Source organism: Onychomys torridus, chromosome 17 (genome assembly GCF_903995425.1).
Source record: "Onychomys torridus chromosome 17, mOncTor1.1, whole genome shotgun sequence".
NCBI classification, from domain to species: Eukaryota; Metazoa; Chordata; class Mammalia; order Rodentia; family Cricetidae; genus Onychomys; species Onychomys torridus.
In genome coordinates, this window is record NC_050459.1 from 26,166,986 (window position 1) to 26,185,296 (window position 18,311).

At 40.6% G+C, this 18,311-nt stretch overlaps 1 protein-coding gene across 8 annotated transcripts in view; it reads right to left on the bottom strand.

Moving 5' to 3' along the window:
• The window catches only part of Nrg1 (neuregulin 1), a 1,059,481-nt gene that overhangs the window by 160,761 nt on the left and 880,409 nt on the right, over window positions 1-18,311 (bottom strand). The window lies entirely within an intron of this gene.

Consider the following 18,311-nt stretch of genomic DNA (forward strand, 5'->3'; position numbering starts at 1 on the left):
TAAAACTGCCCATGTGCTAGAATATGTATGGACAAAATCATACAGTGACAAGTAAGTAATAAAGCCACATAAATATGACCCGGCTACCAAGAAGCTGAGTGATAGGTATATGTGGTGGCTTGTCATTTTGTGTCTACAAGGTATATTTGATTTTTATATTAAAATATTTCCAATTCAAGAATAAAAAGATGGCTTTTCACCCACACCCACACACAAATTTACTTAATGATCAACCATGACAGAACCAGAGACCTCAGCAGCTCATAGTTTCCGCTGAGTCTCACAAAGGCCAGCGACAAAGTCTACTTTTCTGCTCAGTTCAGGATTTAACAGGAAATCCCAGAAAAGAAACTCAAGTAAGTGAGACTGTACCTCACTGGCCCAATGCATAATCACTTTGGGTGAGGACCCAGAGTTCAGGGACACAGTCAAGGTCGCCTTACACATGAGGAGAAAGTGGATACCCTGCCCACTCAGGCTATTTGTTTTTCTACAGCTCTGCCCTTATGAGGCAAACCCCAAAACTGTCAGAAGTGAGCACAGGAATTAAAGCCCAAACCTTTGATTGTTGCAGTTTCTTAGCAGGACCCTGTAGACACACATACCCCTCACTTATATGGGGGCGGATAGTGCCGCAGGAAGCTACAGAGGCAGACACAGGAGCAGGTTAGAGGACTCAGCTGCTCCTGACTTCCCAACTTGACAATTATGACTGTTTTTGTTTTTCCCACCATCGGCTACTTTTTCTTGACTGCTTCAAAGTGAGGCTTGCTTTCTGAACAAATTCCACAGGACTTTTACTTTTGAGATATGGCTCGTGGTTCTGCTTTGGAAGTTTTTGAAAACACTAAATTTTAATATATCTGACAAGCGCCTATATTTATCTCCATTAGCTCCTTAAGATCATTTATAATTTTCCGAGTCTGCTGAAAAGTTTAGAAGAAACAAACAGGAGAGAGCCAAATGGCATCAAAGGGACCAGCTTGTATATATTAAGTAAAGTTGAAACTCCACCAAAATTCTCAAGGTCTGGTCCCTTGCTTCAATAAATAAAATTCCCTATATAGTTTGAGGTACTTAAACCTCAGCAAGTCTATATTCTCTCTTCTACCACTCCAGGCATTGGTTTATAGATTCTGAACCCAGGTCCGAACACTAACTAAAGACTGTTGTCTCATTTGCATAATTATTTTCTCATGACACAAGCGTCTATTCTCTCCCTCCCTTCCCTTTATCCTTCTCTCTCACATCTTTTTGCTTCAACTCCTCCCCTTCATTTACTTATTTCTTATTTCTTCACAGCCTTGATATGAAACACACAAAAACAGATCAATTCAATAAAGGCTAGTCTATAGAGTTGTTCTAAGCTTTTACCAAAAAAAAAAAAAAAAAAAAAAAAGTCAATGTCATGAACGACAAAAGAGGACTATGAAGCTGACCTAGATTAAAAGGAAATTAGACATGAGAAAGTGGGGAGAAGGGCAGCTACGAGGGACATTAGTGGAACTCCTGGGAGAAATCCAAGTAAAAATAACGTGTAAGAGTTGAGTTTCTCTGCTGGAATTGTTGCACCGTGGTCGAGCAAAAGAATCTTGTTCTTAGAAGGTGTCTGTGGACATCTTAAGGGAAATCATCCAGAAATAGACGCAAATACATACACAAAAGTACATACGCAAAGGAAGAAGGAAAAGAAACCCAGGTTGCTCTCTGCTTTTGTGCCTTTATTCATCTGGTCTTTCTGACATGAAATGAAAGGCTCCGGCTTTCAGTAAGTAGGAGTTTCTTTTGCCCTGCAGTGTTGGGGATAAATTCAGGCCACACATGTACTAGGAAACCATGCTACCACTGAACTGCATCCTCAGCAGTTAAATACCTTAAGCACCTTTTTATTTTTCCTTTCCTTTTTGAGGCATGGTCTTCCTCTGTGGTCCAAGCTGACCTGAGACTCAGCATCCTCCTCCCACTAGGATTACAAACACACTGACTTTCTATTACTTACTAACTCTCATTTAATGACTTGGGTAACTTTGCAATGGTGAACGTAAAGTTTGCCAAAAAAAAAAAAAAGTTATTGATGCCATTTAATTCTGAGAAGTGTTACACCGAAATTGTTATGTGGGTCAATGTCATAGCCTTTGGGGCTAATCCCATTAGGCCCCTTGGTGAAAAGAAACACTGTCTATATCTTTCCTGTCCTTACCAAATGGCCCTTAAGGTCACACATACCTTCCCTTAAGAGAAGGTACATAATGTACAGAGACAAAGGCCTGCAGATATAAGGTCTTAAATATGTCTGCTCCCCCAGCTGACCTGGATGTATAAACATGTATCTGTGAGAACACCACTTGCAACTACCTTGAGTTTCTCTCTGAGTTCCAAATTCCACCAAAGAGAAGAGGCCCTATTTGCTCTCTCATTTTACATTCCTAAGTAGTATAATTGTCCTATGTGACACAGATGATCTTTAAGACATAAGGACTTCCACTTTGTCAGGGGTCTCACTTCTTAAGGAACTGATTTAAAAAACATCTATAGTGTAAATGGAGAAGCAAAATCCCAGATTCTCAGTGGAGCCACGCACCCACATAACCGACCTACAGGTACTTTGCAAGTGGTAACCACTAGAGGAGTAGCCAATAAACATCTCTACTCACACCTGGCAGTGCCCAAATTCAAGTACATACAGGACATCAAGACAATATAAGTTCCTCCTTATAATTTCAAATCAACTGCCTTGAATGTTCCTCAGACTTTTCATAAAAATACAAAGCAATATTTGAACCCAGATGGTTTTGTGTGATTTCTCGTTCATCCATAGGAATGATTTTCAGTGGAGTAAATTTTGCCAGAGATTATTAAAATGGGATCTTTCTCAGACATGCAGTTTATTCAAATGATATAACCCTGTTTATTTCATTTAAAAAAAAAAAAAAAAAACTAAACAAGGGTTGAAGAGATGGTTTGGTAGTTAAGAGCAATCGTTGCTCTTGCAGGGGACCCTGGTTTGGTTTCTAGTGCTGACATAACTGTCTGTAAGTAACTCCAGTTCCAGGAGATCTGATGCCATCCTCTGACACCTGAGAGCAGTGTGCACACATGGTGTGTACATACATGGTGTGCATACATATATGCAGGCAAAATACTCAACCACATAAAATAAAATATATCTAAAAATTATTTGAAACTCCACCAACTACTTTTTAATACACGGTTACAAACTACAAGCCTAGGAGTGGTTGCTAAACTTAGAATCAATATCTTTAACTAAATATTTAAATTTTGAAACTAAAAAAACAAAAACAAAAACCTTGCCTTTCAATCCTTATCCTAAGAGTAAATGGCCTGTTCATTTAAAGGTAGTTGAAGGCAAACTCAATGTCAAGGTTTTTTGTTTGTTTTTTGTTTTATTTGTCTTTTAAATTTGCATGTCCAGAGCATCCTAGGTATGTTAGGCATGTATCTGGGTCTGGTCTACTACAGCTCATAATTTTACTTTGTAAGTGTTCCTAAAAAAAAGCAATGACTCTACACTCTAAAATGATCTAATGACAGAGCAGGTTTTAAGTAGACTCTTTCAACATTTCTTTCTTCCTAAACTTGATTAACATTGTATGAACATACCCACACCCTTAGAAATGCATGACAGAGACTAATGGTCAAGCAAATAGAAAGTTCTAAGAGATTACAAACTCTAACTCAATGTAAGCAAGTTTTCTAAGCATATTAATTCCCCTTCTCCTTTTCCATTTTCTATAATTGATATGTCACACACTGGGAAAAAATGGTAACAGCCATCCAAAATACTTAGTTTTCTTCTTGATCATAAGAAACTATAAGGGAATATGTTCATTATTCCAATAATGTAATTGGTAATTAAATATTCATGGTAGAGGCCAAATGAATTAGCAAAAAGAACCATTCATCTAAGGCAGTGGTTCTCAATCTTTCTTTAATACAATTCCTCACTCATATTGTGGTGACCCTCCCTCCCCCCACAACCATAAAATTATTTTCATTGCTACTTTATAATTGTAATTTGCTACTGTTATGAATCACAAGGCAAATATCTATGTTTTCTGGTGGTCTTAGGTGACCCCTGTGAAAGGGTGATTCGATCTCCCCCCACCCCGACACACACACACACACACACACACACACACACACACACACACACACACAAAGGGTCGAGACCCACAGATTGAGAACCGCTGATCTAAGGGGCCTTTTTTCAGCCTTCCTCTGCACTTCTCCGATCTACTCACTACTGCTGCTGCTGCTTCAAGCAGCACCCTGTGCTGTTAAGGGCAGGAGAAGTTAACATGTATAGGTGAGATGCACCGCTGCACATGACTCTGTTCGACAAAGGACCTGACTGTCAAGAATTAGCTCGTGTCATTGTGTTCCATATTTGTGCAGTTGATCTGAAGAGCCTCCATATGCAGACCCAATTAAATAGGAAACCTGAAACGGTTATCAAATAGCAATGGTGCTTTGGTTGTAGTCCCAGGAAAGCTGTCCCTGCATAAAACTTTTACCAAGCCTATCCCTATATAGGTGTGTGTATGTATATGTATGTGTGTGTGTGTGTGTGTGTGTGTGTGTGTGTGTGTGTGTGTGTGTGTGTGTCTGTGTGTGTGTGTCTGTGTGTGTGTGTCTGTGTGTGTGTGTGTCTGTGTGTGTGTGTCTGTGTGGTGTGTGTATGTATATGTGTGTGTGTGTGTGTGTGTGTCTGTGTGGTGTGTGTATGTATATGTGTGTGTGTGTGTGTGTGTGTGTGTGTGTCTGTGTGTGTGTATGTGTATGTATATGTATGTGTGTGTGTGTGTGTGTGTGTGTGTGTGTAAACTTAAGTGTGAGAATTAGAAGATGACTAGTCAGTATAGTGCTTACCACACAAGCATAGAAACACTGGGTTGGGAACACCCACATAAAAAGCCAGGCACAACGGTGCATACCTGTAATCCCATGCTGGAGAGGGGAAGACAATTGACTACATGGCCAGCTAGACTAGTCTAATTGGTGAGTTTCAGGTTCACTGAGACCATCTCTCAAAAACCAGAGTGGAAAGACATTGAGGAAGACATTAGATGCCCACCCCTAACCTCCACAGGCCTGCATGTACATGTGTGCAAATATACATACAAAACATGTACATACAAAAAAAAAAAAGAACAGGAATAAGAGGGAGAGGAGAAGGAGGAGGAATCAGGAAGACACGGGGAAGGAGGAGATCAAGAGACCACAACTAACTTCTCAAAAGAGTATATTAATTGGGGTAAAGGAGCTCTTTGGAAATGTATTATGTTTTGGGTACTCTATGGAACCCAGGCTCATATACTGTACTGTTGAACACAACTCATAAAATGTAAAGCCAAACGGAAAATGAAGTCTATTCTTTATTACTTTGAGTTCCTTGTGTTCTTCTGCACTTCCCGTATGGGGTCATTACATTAGAGTGTGTTGCCCTGCCTCAGCAAAGACCTTTGTCTTATACTTTCCACAAATGTATCTCAGCATCCTGCAGAGTCCACTCACTGTGCACAAACCACCTCCCATGCTGCAAGAGCACCTACATGCCACCTTCATCCCTCTGCCTTCAGGTCTCAGATGCTCCTCTCCATCAGCCAACCCCATTCTACATGGTTTTCATCTACTCCCTGTCTCCCTCCTGAAATGAACGTCACTGTCACATGTCCCCCAATGCATCATTTGTGTCCCTTTCCTCTGAGCAGTCCTGGTTCAGACAGCACGAAGGTGGATGTTCACTATGTACTACTATGGTAGCTTATTCTCGCCCGTGTGGGGCTTCTGAAGAACCATGCACATTCCTCTACATTGCGGCCCCTTTGCCAGGCTTGAAGTCCATGGAAAAAGAGGGGGAAACATTGGTAGATCGGGAATTAGGAAAGGTCATTTCAATTTCATTTCGTAGCAACTACAATCATTTTTAAATTACTATAATGAACTATAAAAGCCAAATCACTTTTCCATATACATATAGAAGAAATTTGCAACACTATAAATTTCTCCAAGGAAAAATGCATGTAAATTTATAGGTAAGGGCAAGTTTTCAGACTCAAAATTGATGTTATGTTTGTCGCAATTAGTCACCCTTTTCTCTACAGTTCAAAGCCATGATACATTGTGTCACCAACCTGGGAATAGAGGTGTGTACCACCCTACTCATCTCCCAACTAGAGCTGCTTAAAATACTCATCTACTCTCAGTAGTTCACTTGAAGTAAATGCATAAAGATATTATTATAGTGTTCTTCAAAGCAACAGAATGGTGTTACAATAAGTTCCATTTAGTCTCTTCAACACTATATCCCCTCAGTATGGTAACCACTAATTAAACATCTGCTATGTGCCAGGCTCTGGTCTAAGAGCTTTGTACTCATTATCTCTTGTTATATAACAATTCCAGGGCTCAAGTGTTATTATGCTTACACCAAATATGCAGATGAAGAAATGGAAACAGAGAAAAAGAGTTACTTCCCTGGCATCACACAGCTGGCATTCTGGAGACAGCCCCTGAACACACAAACCTGAGGGCAGTGCCCTTCTTTTTAATGACCAAGCCAGAAAAGGTCCTTTGCAATTTTTCTTCATATCTTATGATGAAAATGTCCTCAAGATTGAACTCAATTATCTCTTAATAGCAAGTATGTTTTCCAAAAAAAAAAAAAAAGAAAGAAAGAAAAGAAAATCTGGGCTATAGCAAGTGGTAGATCAGTTCTGTACTCATGCAAAAGATAGTCTGGGAGAAAATCATATGTAAAATTGCTGCATTTTCTGAGCAACCTTGATGATTTATGGGAAAAATAAAAGAAAGCAGAATACTTGAACTTGCTATGATAAAAAAGATAAACATTTTAGGCTCCGTGGCTGTCCATCTGTCACACAGACCACATGCCACAGGGGTCAAGGAGCCCTTTCTTGTGCTTTGTGTTCACTGAAATGCGATAACCCCTCCACGAGGACACAGTAACAAAAGGGTTCTAACAGATTAATGTCATTCTGTCAAGGTGTAAAGGCAACACACCATGACAATGGAGTGCTGGATTAAGTCGTGGCCCGGTCGCCAACAGCTTGGCGCTTGAATGTTCAACAGGCCTGGCTAATTAGTGCTGTGGCCACAGCTGCCCCCAATTAGAGACCCTCTCACTCAGCTCAACACAGACATCTCCCAGGCTCCTTGACAGGCCGTCCGCTCCGCGTGCATGTGCCAAAAAGTTGTTTCCCTGAGGGTGCCTAGCAAATTTCTGGTGATGTACGCTTATGAATTCTACCTTTTCTGAGGTCAGAACTCAGTTTTCCTCCCTTCTTTGTCATACAGACCTGTGACATCACGGGAAATAAATGCCAATCAAATAGAAAGCTGACATAGAAAGTAAAGAATCGACATATTTGTTTTTCCCTTCTCTCGTACTTGAGTTCCTAGTTTCTGCCTCCCCCTCCCCCCCCCCCTTCTCTTCTCTTTCCGAGTTCTGATGCACCTCTTGCTTGAAGAGCCAGTAAGCGCGGCTCCATCGGGCTAAGACTTATCTCCATATTCACGTCACACACATGACCGTGACTTTGAGGTGCCAATTTTTGCCTTTTTAGGCATTTTTTTTCTTTGTTCAAATTGTATGACATTTAGTTAATTGATGTCACTAAAATATTCCTTTTACACGTGAAAGAGGGAATTTATTTCCATCTTCTAAACTGAGGATTTCTGAGGATGTTTAAAGGCTGTTTGGCTCGTCCCATTACCAACAGTCTTTGGTCAACTAACAAACTTGACTTCTGCCCCAGGGGAAAGACCAGAAGGAGAAAGTTTCATATCTTCAGATTCCTAGGGATGGGGATTTGTTGGAGAGGTGGCAATGACTTAAAAAGGCACTAAGACATTTAAAAGGAAGGGCAGTCAGTTTAAAAGAATAGGCCAACGATGGTAGACTCCTCAAGGACAAGAGTGGAAAGCCACCAGGGTCCTTTAAGTCATGAAGACTCCCAAAGAGCCAAGGCATTTTTTTTATAGTCATAGGACACTGTAATTCATAGAAAACTTTTGACGTACAAAGCAAATAGCTTTAGGATAAAAAGGGAAATGAAGCTTTGCATAATAAGTATAACTTGGAAAATGCTTATTCTGGGAGGCTATACGGGAAAGTGACTCAGGAAGTAGCATATGGGGGGTGTTTGTGGAAAAATCAAAAACTCAGGTTTTGGGAGCCAGCCAGGCATACCAGGTTTCAGTTCTTCATTTCCCCACTGAACACTCTATGACTGGACAGGATTTCTGCATGGAGCCGTACCCTGTCAACCTGCAAAGTGGGTTTTTACTTCACAGTAGCTGAGGAGAACCAAGGTACCATGCCATGGTTTGAATGGGATGTTTCCAGCATGCAATCAGCACTGGAGAGGAAGTTTGACTTCTTCCAGAAGCCATAGGGCTAGTGTGATATAAAGTTCATCCTGTCAACATGAAGCCCCAAGTCCCATTCCCGGTACCACACAGAAAGGGAACTAGCGCCTTTGTAGAGAATGGAGAGAATGGAGGGCCTATGAGCTTCCTCTACGAGAATTTTAGATAGAGACTTCAGGTTTAGATGCTTACAGCTGCATTCAGACAGGGCAACTTTCACCATGAGTGGCCGACCCTGGGAGTATCCAGGTGGCAATTTGTATACTGCTATGACTTGGCCTGCTCTTCAGGAAGGATTTTTCTACATCATCTCATTTCAGTGCTGAAAGGTGGTGAGATGTGAATAAGGTCTACTGTTTGGCCAATAGGCCTGCACCTTCTTTTGAGCAATATAATAGGATTATAGAGCATTAAAGGAACTGTCTTATCTTTGTAACCTGTCTATAAATCTAAAATGATTTCCCCCAGAACTCATGGTGACTAAGTTCAATTTTACTGTAAGCATCTCTGTCTTGTGTTCCCATAAAACCATTATTATTCTATTAAATTCAATGCTTGCTATCTTTATAGGTTTTTGTTCCAAGAGGACAAAAAGATTACTCTTTTGTCATCTACAATATTTTTTAGCCTTTGTAACTACCACAGTAATGTTTGCTAAGTGCAAGAATAAATAAGCAATGTTGCACTGTGTCTCAAATACTCTATAGCTAACAAGCTACTATTTTCCTTCTAATGCACAGAATGTATATAAAATATATTGGATTTATTGCATCTATCCTTACCTTTCCTCCTCATGTCATATTAACTCTATATACTCTGTTTTTAGCATAAGACATTTCAATGTTCTACATTGATCTATAAGGCCTCCTTCTGGTCGCTGCCTAGCATCTAGATCCTAGCTCATTCAAATAAATAACTTCATTTTCTTAGACATTTCATGATTTCCACTCACCACGTACATGTTATTGTGAGCTATTCTGGACTTACCACCACTTTCTGTCCTTGACATACAAATATAAATAAGACTAACAAGGTCCCCAGTATCATGAAACTTCCATCCTGGTAATGGAGAAACAGATAAAGAACCCACTAACTGATTACACTGTAATCTGATTTATGAAATAAATCTTTCATCAGCACAATCTGAAAGCACGAGAGTTATAGTCAAGTGGCTATGTTCATCCAGCTTCGTCATGAAGCTTTCTTTTCAACTCAAAATGATCCTGAAAGTCGATCACTAAATCTATATACAATCAACTAATTATTAAGTAGTTAGATACTGCTACATTGATGTAAAGTCACTTTGAAAGCCTACAGTAACAATTTCTTTGGTGAATTTTAGCAATTTATGAAGCTTTCTAAACTAATATAAGGTTTTTAAGTAACAGCCTTCTTGGAGCTGAGACCAAAAAAAAAAGATCACTTCATTTCTGTGGCAGGCAGAATAATGACTTGCAAAGATACTTAAATCATAATCCCCAAAGCCCACAAATGTCACCTTACATGCAGAAACTTGACACTAGATCTTGGCCAAAAGGCCTAACAACCCTGCAAAGGAGACCTGAGAAATGTGATTTAGGTTAAAGACCTTAAGAAGGGTAGATTATGCTGCCCTCCACAGGTGCTCCAATCTAATCATGTGAGCCTGAAAGGAAGGGATTCTCTCCTCCTTAGAATAATAAAAAAATGCAGCAATGTCAAAGGAGAGGAGGCCTGGAGCGAAGGAATTCAGGCTACCTCATGGAGCCCAGTGAGTCTCATCTTGAAATTCCAATGTTTAGAACTGAAAGGTGGTGACTGTGCATTAGCCCTTAGGTTACAAAAGTCTGTTACCAAAGCAACAGAAAAGTAGTAGAGTTCTCCACACCAAGTGTGTTGATTTTTTTTAACATCAGCAACCATGAGATGCTTACTTATCCCGTTAATATTTTAGGGCTTCAGCTTTAAAAAACAAACAAACAGATCAACATGGATGCAGTTAAGCCAGTATTCATCTCTTCATCTTCCCAATATTCTACTCATGGTCCAAAAAAGGAACCCCCAAATTTTATATGTACAGGTTGCATATAATATATAACTGGATTTATTGTATCTATCCTTACATTTCCTCCTCATGTCATATTAACTCTATATACTCTGTTCTTAGCATAAGACCTTAGAATGCTCTGTGTTGATCTATAAGGCCTCCTTCTACAGATGCCAAGGAACAGAGGGTCAAAGCCACTGGATGCTCAGGAAAGAAGATCAGCCCCAGACACAGACCCCAGCAACCATTTCATCTCTTTCACCTGAATTTCCTGAAAAGATGGGATCATTGTTCAAGCTGCTCAGCTTCAGAGGCAGCCATAAGAACCGACCCTTCTTCAGGCACACTGTGATCAGGGCAGAGAAGGAAAATCACTGGCATAATTTTATATTTTAAGCGTGACTGCTGCCTAAATATTAGCATCCCAATGACAACAGTATACAGTTTTTAAATCAAGAAATGACTTCTGCCAACATTTCCAAGGCTTTGCAAAGGCTTGGGCTTTGAGAGACCAAGCCTACATATTGGGAGGAATGTGCTTCAATCTGACATTTTAGTTAATAAACCATTTTTTTTCCTAGTGACTGCGCAACTTACGCAGCAATAAATATTGTTGGTTTTGAAAAATATCACTTACTATCAAAATTCTAATCAGAAGGACAATGCAAACAAAATTCCCAAATGAAGACTTCAGAAATTAGCATTACATTCAACTCTGCGTTGTGTCTAATGAAATCCCTCACTACTTTATATTTAAACTCTATTTCTCCAGAAAGCAATTTCTTACATAACTTTGGTACACCTCAAATATCTTACATAACACAAGGGAACACTGTGAAACAGAACCAGAAGAAGGACTCAGCAAGTCTAGAGAAGTCTGAGCCAATCTATTTACAAGGAGGAAAATCCTCCTAAAATAATTCAAAAGCTGGAGACATATAAACACTTCAGAACCTAGCCCAGCCCAGCTTACAGGCAGGCCCTGAGGACTGTTCTTAAACAGCTTCAGGGCCAACACTCTGAACAACACCACTTTGCTGTCAGCATCCAAAAAAGACTCAAGAGAGTATTAACCATGATGGTGGCAGAAACAGAGAAAGAAGTAAAATGTCTTGAGGTTCTGTGAGCATGCATTTCCCTCATCCATGGGCTCTATGTACGAGACATGTTGTCAGTACACTGAGGGTAGGAAGCCATAAGGGACAACATATTGTGTCTAAAGTGAAAGCCTTTGTAATCCAGGAAGGTCCTATAGGAAAAGCTGACAGTGGGCAGCTATACCTTCCTTATTACCTCAGTGCACAGCCATTCAATCCTCATAAAAAGAAAGAAGACGACCCCCCACCCACCCTTTTGCTTTATATTTGCTCTCAAGGAACCAAGAATATGAATACCTACAAGGACCTTAGGAGTTCCAGGACTGACCTGCCCTTTGAGACCCCAATCTTTGTTAAGAGGTGCTTTACTCAAAAATGGCACAAACATCTATTCAGCTAAGAAATGTAAGACATTATTTCCTCATGTGTTCATGCTATCTCCATGCCACCTACATATCAATTCATTTTATTACCATTGCCCGCTCCCAAACCCCCACCCCACTTTATCCTCAGATCTTCCAGGAATGGAACTGTGATAGCATTAGGCAATCGGCAGAGCCAATGTAGCCACTCAATTACAAAGTGACCACATTAGTGGCAAAGCGGGGAAAGGAGTCAGTCGACCACAGAGGCAATGCCGCACACATCCCAGAAAAAGAGGAAGCACCCAGAAGAACTGTACGTCATGAGGTGGCAGTGCTCATCATGGACATCCATGCCAGGGGGAATGACTGGCAGGAATGGACCCTGTCACAGCTGACTGCAACATTTGGGGAAGAATCAGATCATGAACAGTAAGAAGGCATATTCCCAGGAAGCAAGGAAGGGGATTTAGAATTTGTTATTAGCTTTAGTCTGGCCTTGGGTGTGTTCCGGGTTCACATCTGTTCCTGACACATCTTCTTGCCCCTAACAACAGAGAACAGCCACCTCTTTAAGATGGAAGCAGGAATTGGTTTTCTCATGCTTGGGCATTCTGAACAGTGTTTGGGGCTCAATAAGTCTTGAAGTAGCTGACAAATGTGTAGTATAAAACAGATCATATAAATGAATTGCTGAAATTGGGGTATCTTAGGATAGATATTGGGGTATATTTATCAAAAGCCTTTTGAAAAGCACATTAAAAACAAAACAAAAAATGTAGGTGTTATTCTTCAAGCACTGTGCAACTCCCCCTGCCCCTACTTTGAAACAGAGTCTCTCACTGGAATAGAAATGGCCAAGTAGGTAAGCTGATTGACCAGTGAGCCCTGGGGACCTGCCTGTCTCTGCCTCCCAAACGCTATGGCTTTAAGTGCAATCACCAGAAGTGAGGCTCATAGGATATAAAATTAAACATGTAATCACGGACTACCTCCCCCACTGGAATCAGAACAACTACATCTATCCAATACAAGAAAATGTTTTTGTTTTGTTTCATTTATGAAATCTCCTCTTTTTTAGAGGGGGTGGGGAGAGTGGAGAGTTGGCTTAGGGATTAAGAGCTTTTGCTGCTGTTGCAGAGGACCCAGGTTCAATTCCTAGCAATGACATTGCATCTTATGACCTCCTGTAACTCCAGTTCCAGGGGATCTGATGCCCTCTTCTGGCCTCTAGGCACTAGGCATTCATGTGATACAGACACACATGTAGGCAAAACACCTATACATATGAAGTAAAAGTAAGTAAATCTTTTTAAAAAATCTTGTCTTCTGTTTAAATTTCCTAAGTTGTGGCATCATGATCCTAATGGTTGTCAATGATTTTTCAATAATAGTAAAGATAGGTGGGATTAAAATGTCAAATTGGAGTAATAGACTCCAGTTGAACAGGAAACTATGCTGACATCAGAAGTATAACACTGTATAATTATTCTAGAAAGAAGAAAATTTGGGTGCAATGGAGGAAATTCATAAAATGATATTGTATATTGGACTTTTATATTGTGTAGTATGATACTACACTATGTTGGGACTTGACTGTATTCCTTGCTTATGTTGTATGGATGACACTACAAATAAATTGTACCTGTGATGACTCTGAGATCATTTGTACTGTTTATGAAACTATGCTGGGATTTTATGATGAGAACTACTAAGTAACTCTCCAATCCAAGCCGAAACACTGAGGAAATTAACTCTAGAAAAAGTCGAAGAGTGTGCCACTTACACTGTGATTCTAAAATGTGATTTTAGAATTATTTGCAATTATTTCTTTCAAAAGTAGAAGTGAGAATAATGAAAGTAGACCCCCGGGATGAAATACCTCAGGAAAGAAGTCAGACACACAGAATTTTAAATGCAGTCAAATTGAGAATATAAGAATAAATGGAAGATAAAAAGAACATCAAAAAGGCTTAGCAGTGAGCCATGTAAAATACCTGCATGGATTCTGGCATCACAGTTTGGACACTGGACTCCAGCTCTGGCCCTGACATTTTAGGTGTAGATCTACAATTTGAGGACACACATTGTGATATAAATGTTTACTGGCCATTGAATTGTCAGTTCAATTGTCACTTGAACTGACAATTATCCAATTCACCCCCATCAGCAACACTGAGAAAAAGGTGGACTGAGCTATCCAATAGAACAAGGTAAAAATCATGGGTAAGAGGAGTGAATGTTTGTACAGTATAGCCTAAGAGAGAGATGAGTGAGATCAAATTAGATGCTGGTCTCTGTCTGATTGTGTAAAGTCAAAGGTGTCCGTGAAGGCTGTGCTGAGGACAAGAGCAGTCATAAAGAGCGGCCTTGAGCAGAAGAAGGAACAGGTCAAAGCCCCGAAGCTAAGACCTGAAAGTGAGCACCTGCTCTCCCAGCTGTCAAATAGCAATGGCCCAGGATACAGAGCCCAATCTGAGGTGAAGGGGTGGTGCAGACAACCTCCCACTTACATTATTTATAACCAAGCAACATGAATTTATAAGCATCTCAAACTGCCCAAGGAGCTATGATCCTAAAACATCTCCAGTGAACAAAGAATTCTAAATAGGGATTCATAACACAGCCCAGCATCCATGATTACTGGTTTCAAGCGGACATGTCATTGTTGTGCCTTTAATCAGAAGCACTGTCCTTGCTGACTTACTTCATTGTCTATGAAATAGTATGAAAACGGTACATGTTCACTCCTAACTTCAACCCTCTGAACCCACTTTCCCCACCATAGTCTTTTCAGGCCCTACTAAGCACAGCTCACATACAGGTACCATGTATGGGATTTCTACCTAGATCGTCACAAGTAAACTGCTCTCTTCTTCAATGAACAGTAAGGACTAAGACAAATACTCCATAGAGGTTTGGATCAGAGTAACTTTCTGAGCATGATGAATTCACATACCTGTCCCACACTGCCACACACCACTAACCATAGTCATTATTCACATAAGCATGATGACCTTACTACCTAAACAGTCCACAATCACCAATAATTCAGTGATACTTTATCTTAAAGAAAGGTTTCCTTTCAAAACAAGGATCAATATTTAGTTAACTCCTAACTGGGACATTCAATTAGCAACGATACCGTATATAAGTGTTTGAGTTTTAATATTTATCTTAAAATTGTTAAAAATAGAGTAGAGCTAATATGTGTCTAGAAGTGCCAGTTAAGGACTGGGATGTAGTTCAGTTGGTAGAATGCTTGCCTGGCACCCATGAAGTCCTGGGTTAGATCCCCAGTAAACAGATGCAGCATGATGGTGCCCACCTGTAACCCCTGCACTCAAATGCCAGAAAATGGGGAGTTCAATTTGGAGAGCAACCATGGCTACATGAGACTCATAGAATAAAAAGAAAACAGAAACCCCATTTAAGACTTTCTCCGATGCACTGGAAGAAGTACAAGGAGAAAGGCAAATTTTAAAAGTAGAAAGCAAGGCCTACTCTTCTTGAAGTGTTGTAGATAATCCCGTGTTCATGTACAAATTGACACAGTACAAATTCCTTGTGGATAAGAATCCTATGTGTTCTAGTCATTGTTTTCCTCTGGCACATAGCACAGTATAAAAAAAAAAAAGCAGAGTTTGTCCTTAATAATTATTTTTTTAGATTAATATAAACCCTCTGCAAGAAACTAGGGGCCTATATAAAAAGTCTGCCTTCCTGATGAATTATGAAAGAACATCACAGGCAATAAATTTACAGACTACAATGTCTGTGTGAAGAAAAAGACAAGCAAGTAATGATTGTGTTTGTAAGCCCTTTTCCTTTGTTTTTCTAAAACACATTTTCTGAAGGGGTTGGGGACTTAGCTCAGTGGTAGAGCACTTGCCTAGCAAGCACAAGGCCCTGGGTTTGGTCCTCAGCTCTGGAAAAAAACAAAAAACAAAAACAAAAACAAAACCCACATTTTCTGTTTTGAAAATCCTTTTCCTCTCCACTTTCATGACGTTTAAAATACTTAAAGGGCTTAGACATTACAACACATCCCCTGCCCCCACCTTGGACCATCCAATGGAGATCCAGCATGCAGTAGAGTGGAAGGAAGGGGAAAGGAGAATCGTAACTAGAACTCTATGATGTTCCATCCTTTCAGTGCCTATAACCCAGGGTACCATATTTTCTCCCCAGACACTTAGGCTATCAAAGAAATACCAGAATACAGCTGCATTTAAGAAAGACATTTTTCATTGTCTTACTATTTCTTACCAATTTAGTTTACTCCAATGAGTTAGTCTTTGTATTTATTAAATTATTTATCTCATACGTCCGTCATACTTATCTAGCCAGTGTGAGATTCAAACGAATGAATTCTTATTGTGGAATGAAAAAGAAAAGAAACAAGTCTAAGATAAAAGGTTAAGTAAGGGAAGGGGAGTTATGGATGCCTTTTACGCAAGGGACTATTGTGGTCCCACTCACATTTTCTAGGGTAACCAACTAACTTGGCAGTATAGAGAATGAACTGGCAGTGGAGGTAAAGGCAAGGGAAGCAGAGGGAAACCAGGTGATGAAGGCTAGCAAGAGCTCAGCAGAGGAGTGGAGGAGGGTGGTGAGCTCGGGACTTGGCTCGGGAGCATTTCTGAGTTCTCAGAGAGACACCCTGGACTACTTCAGACACAGAAAGCACAGCAGAAAGTAAGGGATGTGTCTTAACAGAACTTCGTTTATTCAGAACATTCGACTTGAAAACCCACCGCCATGTCTAACATTGACAGAGCTCTGAGGACACACGAGACACAGTCACACACACTTACTGCCTCCGAGACAATGCTTACAGTCCAATCCTGACTCCTGTGCCAGGCTCTTTCCCAGGGAGAGGCTTGTTATTGGGAAAACAATAAGCAAGATCACAAGCTTCTCCAACAGAAGAGGAGAGAAAGATAAGGATGGCACAGCCATGGGACAATGGTAGGCTGCCAGCCAGAAAGACTCCAAGTCAAAGAAAGGCGTAAGCTATCTTAGAGACAAAAGGGTCTTAGCTAGTGAGGAAAAACATCCCATACCTATGGAGAAATTTCACCCCACAAGGAGCTTCAGTAACATAACCACTTTACCCCTGTCTTTTCACCAGGAGCAGAAGTGGCTCCTCTGAGCTGGGCGGTGGTGGCTCACGCCTTTAATCCCAGCACTCGGGAGGCAGAGGCAGGCAGATCTCTGAGTTCAAGGCCAACTTGTGATACAGAGTGAGTTTCAGGAAAGGCACAAAGCTACACACAGAGAAACCCTGTCTCGAAAAACCAAAAGAAAAAGAAGTGACTCCTCTGAAACAGGTTCTCACGCCTACCATGCAGGCTTGGGTGTATTCCCACCACCTGACCCTCGGAAATAGCTGAGATGTTTCAAACTAAGGGTCATAACGCTGAGCTTCTTTTGTCTACAAATTAACTTAGGAACATGTGGTTACAACGATGCAAAGTCCAGATTTCACAGTGTAAATGAAGCCAGAGACGCTCAAAGGGTCTCAGTGACTTAGCATTCTTTTGAAGACAAGGGTAATAACAGCTCCTTTGTAAGAAATGGGACTATTGAAAGAAACACTTGGAGATGGAAGGTGATTTTTAAACATGCAGGAGCAACTATCAAGAGAGAATGGGCTCTTTTAGAAGTAAGTGATTCCCAAGTGGGCAATGCTGATTCCCTCCTGTTCATATCCTCAAACACATTATATTTTTTTGCTTTAATAATACTCCAGCATTAAGACTCATGGAAACACCTGGAGTTAATTTTAACACTACTTTAGCCCAGGATAGAGTCCAAATCCCAGCAGGCTGAAGCTCACCTTTGACCTGCCAAATATGATTACTTGAGTCCAGGATTTCTCTGGGTCCCACAGCTGTTCTTCCTCCCCCTTTACTCCATCTACATCTCCAGCCAGAACTCCAGCAGCAGCAAGAGCATCCACGGCCTCACACAGATGGAATGTCAAGTTCTTCACCAGTCTGCGCAGTACACCTATGCCTCAAGAGACGACAAGGATGTTTGCCATGCTGATGACCTGACATCAGTCACTGCTGTGTGTGTAAAGCAACCACCTACAGCTTTTGACACAAATGCCACAGCACTTGACACAAGTTTTGAACCGAGGGATATCAAAGTTTGTAAGTCACAGGTGACAGAAAGTAGAGCACCAAGCTCATTTGTAGAGAAACTGAGACAGCAGACAATAGGCACATAGGTTAAAGCCTGGTCTTGTTATTCATTAAGCAGCAATGTTTACCATATGAGAGAAGCCACGAGACACAAGAAAACCCACTATATGAGTTTATTAAGGGAAGGGAACAGAAGGGGTGTGCATAGGCCTACGGAATGACTGTGCAGGAAAAGAGAAGGAATAGGTAGAACTGATTTTTA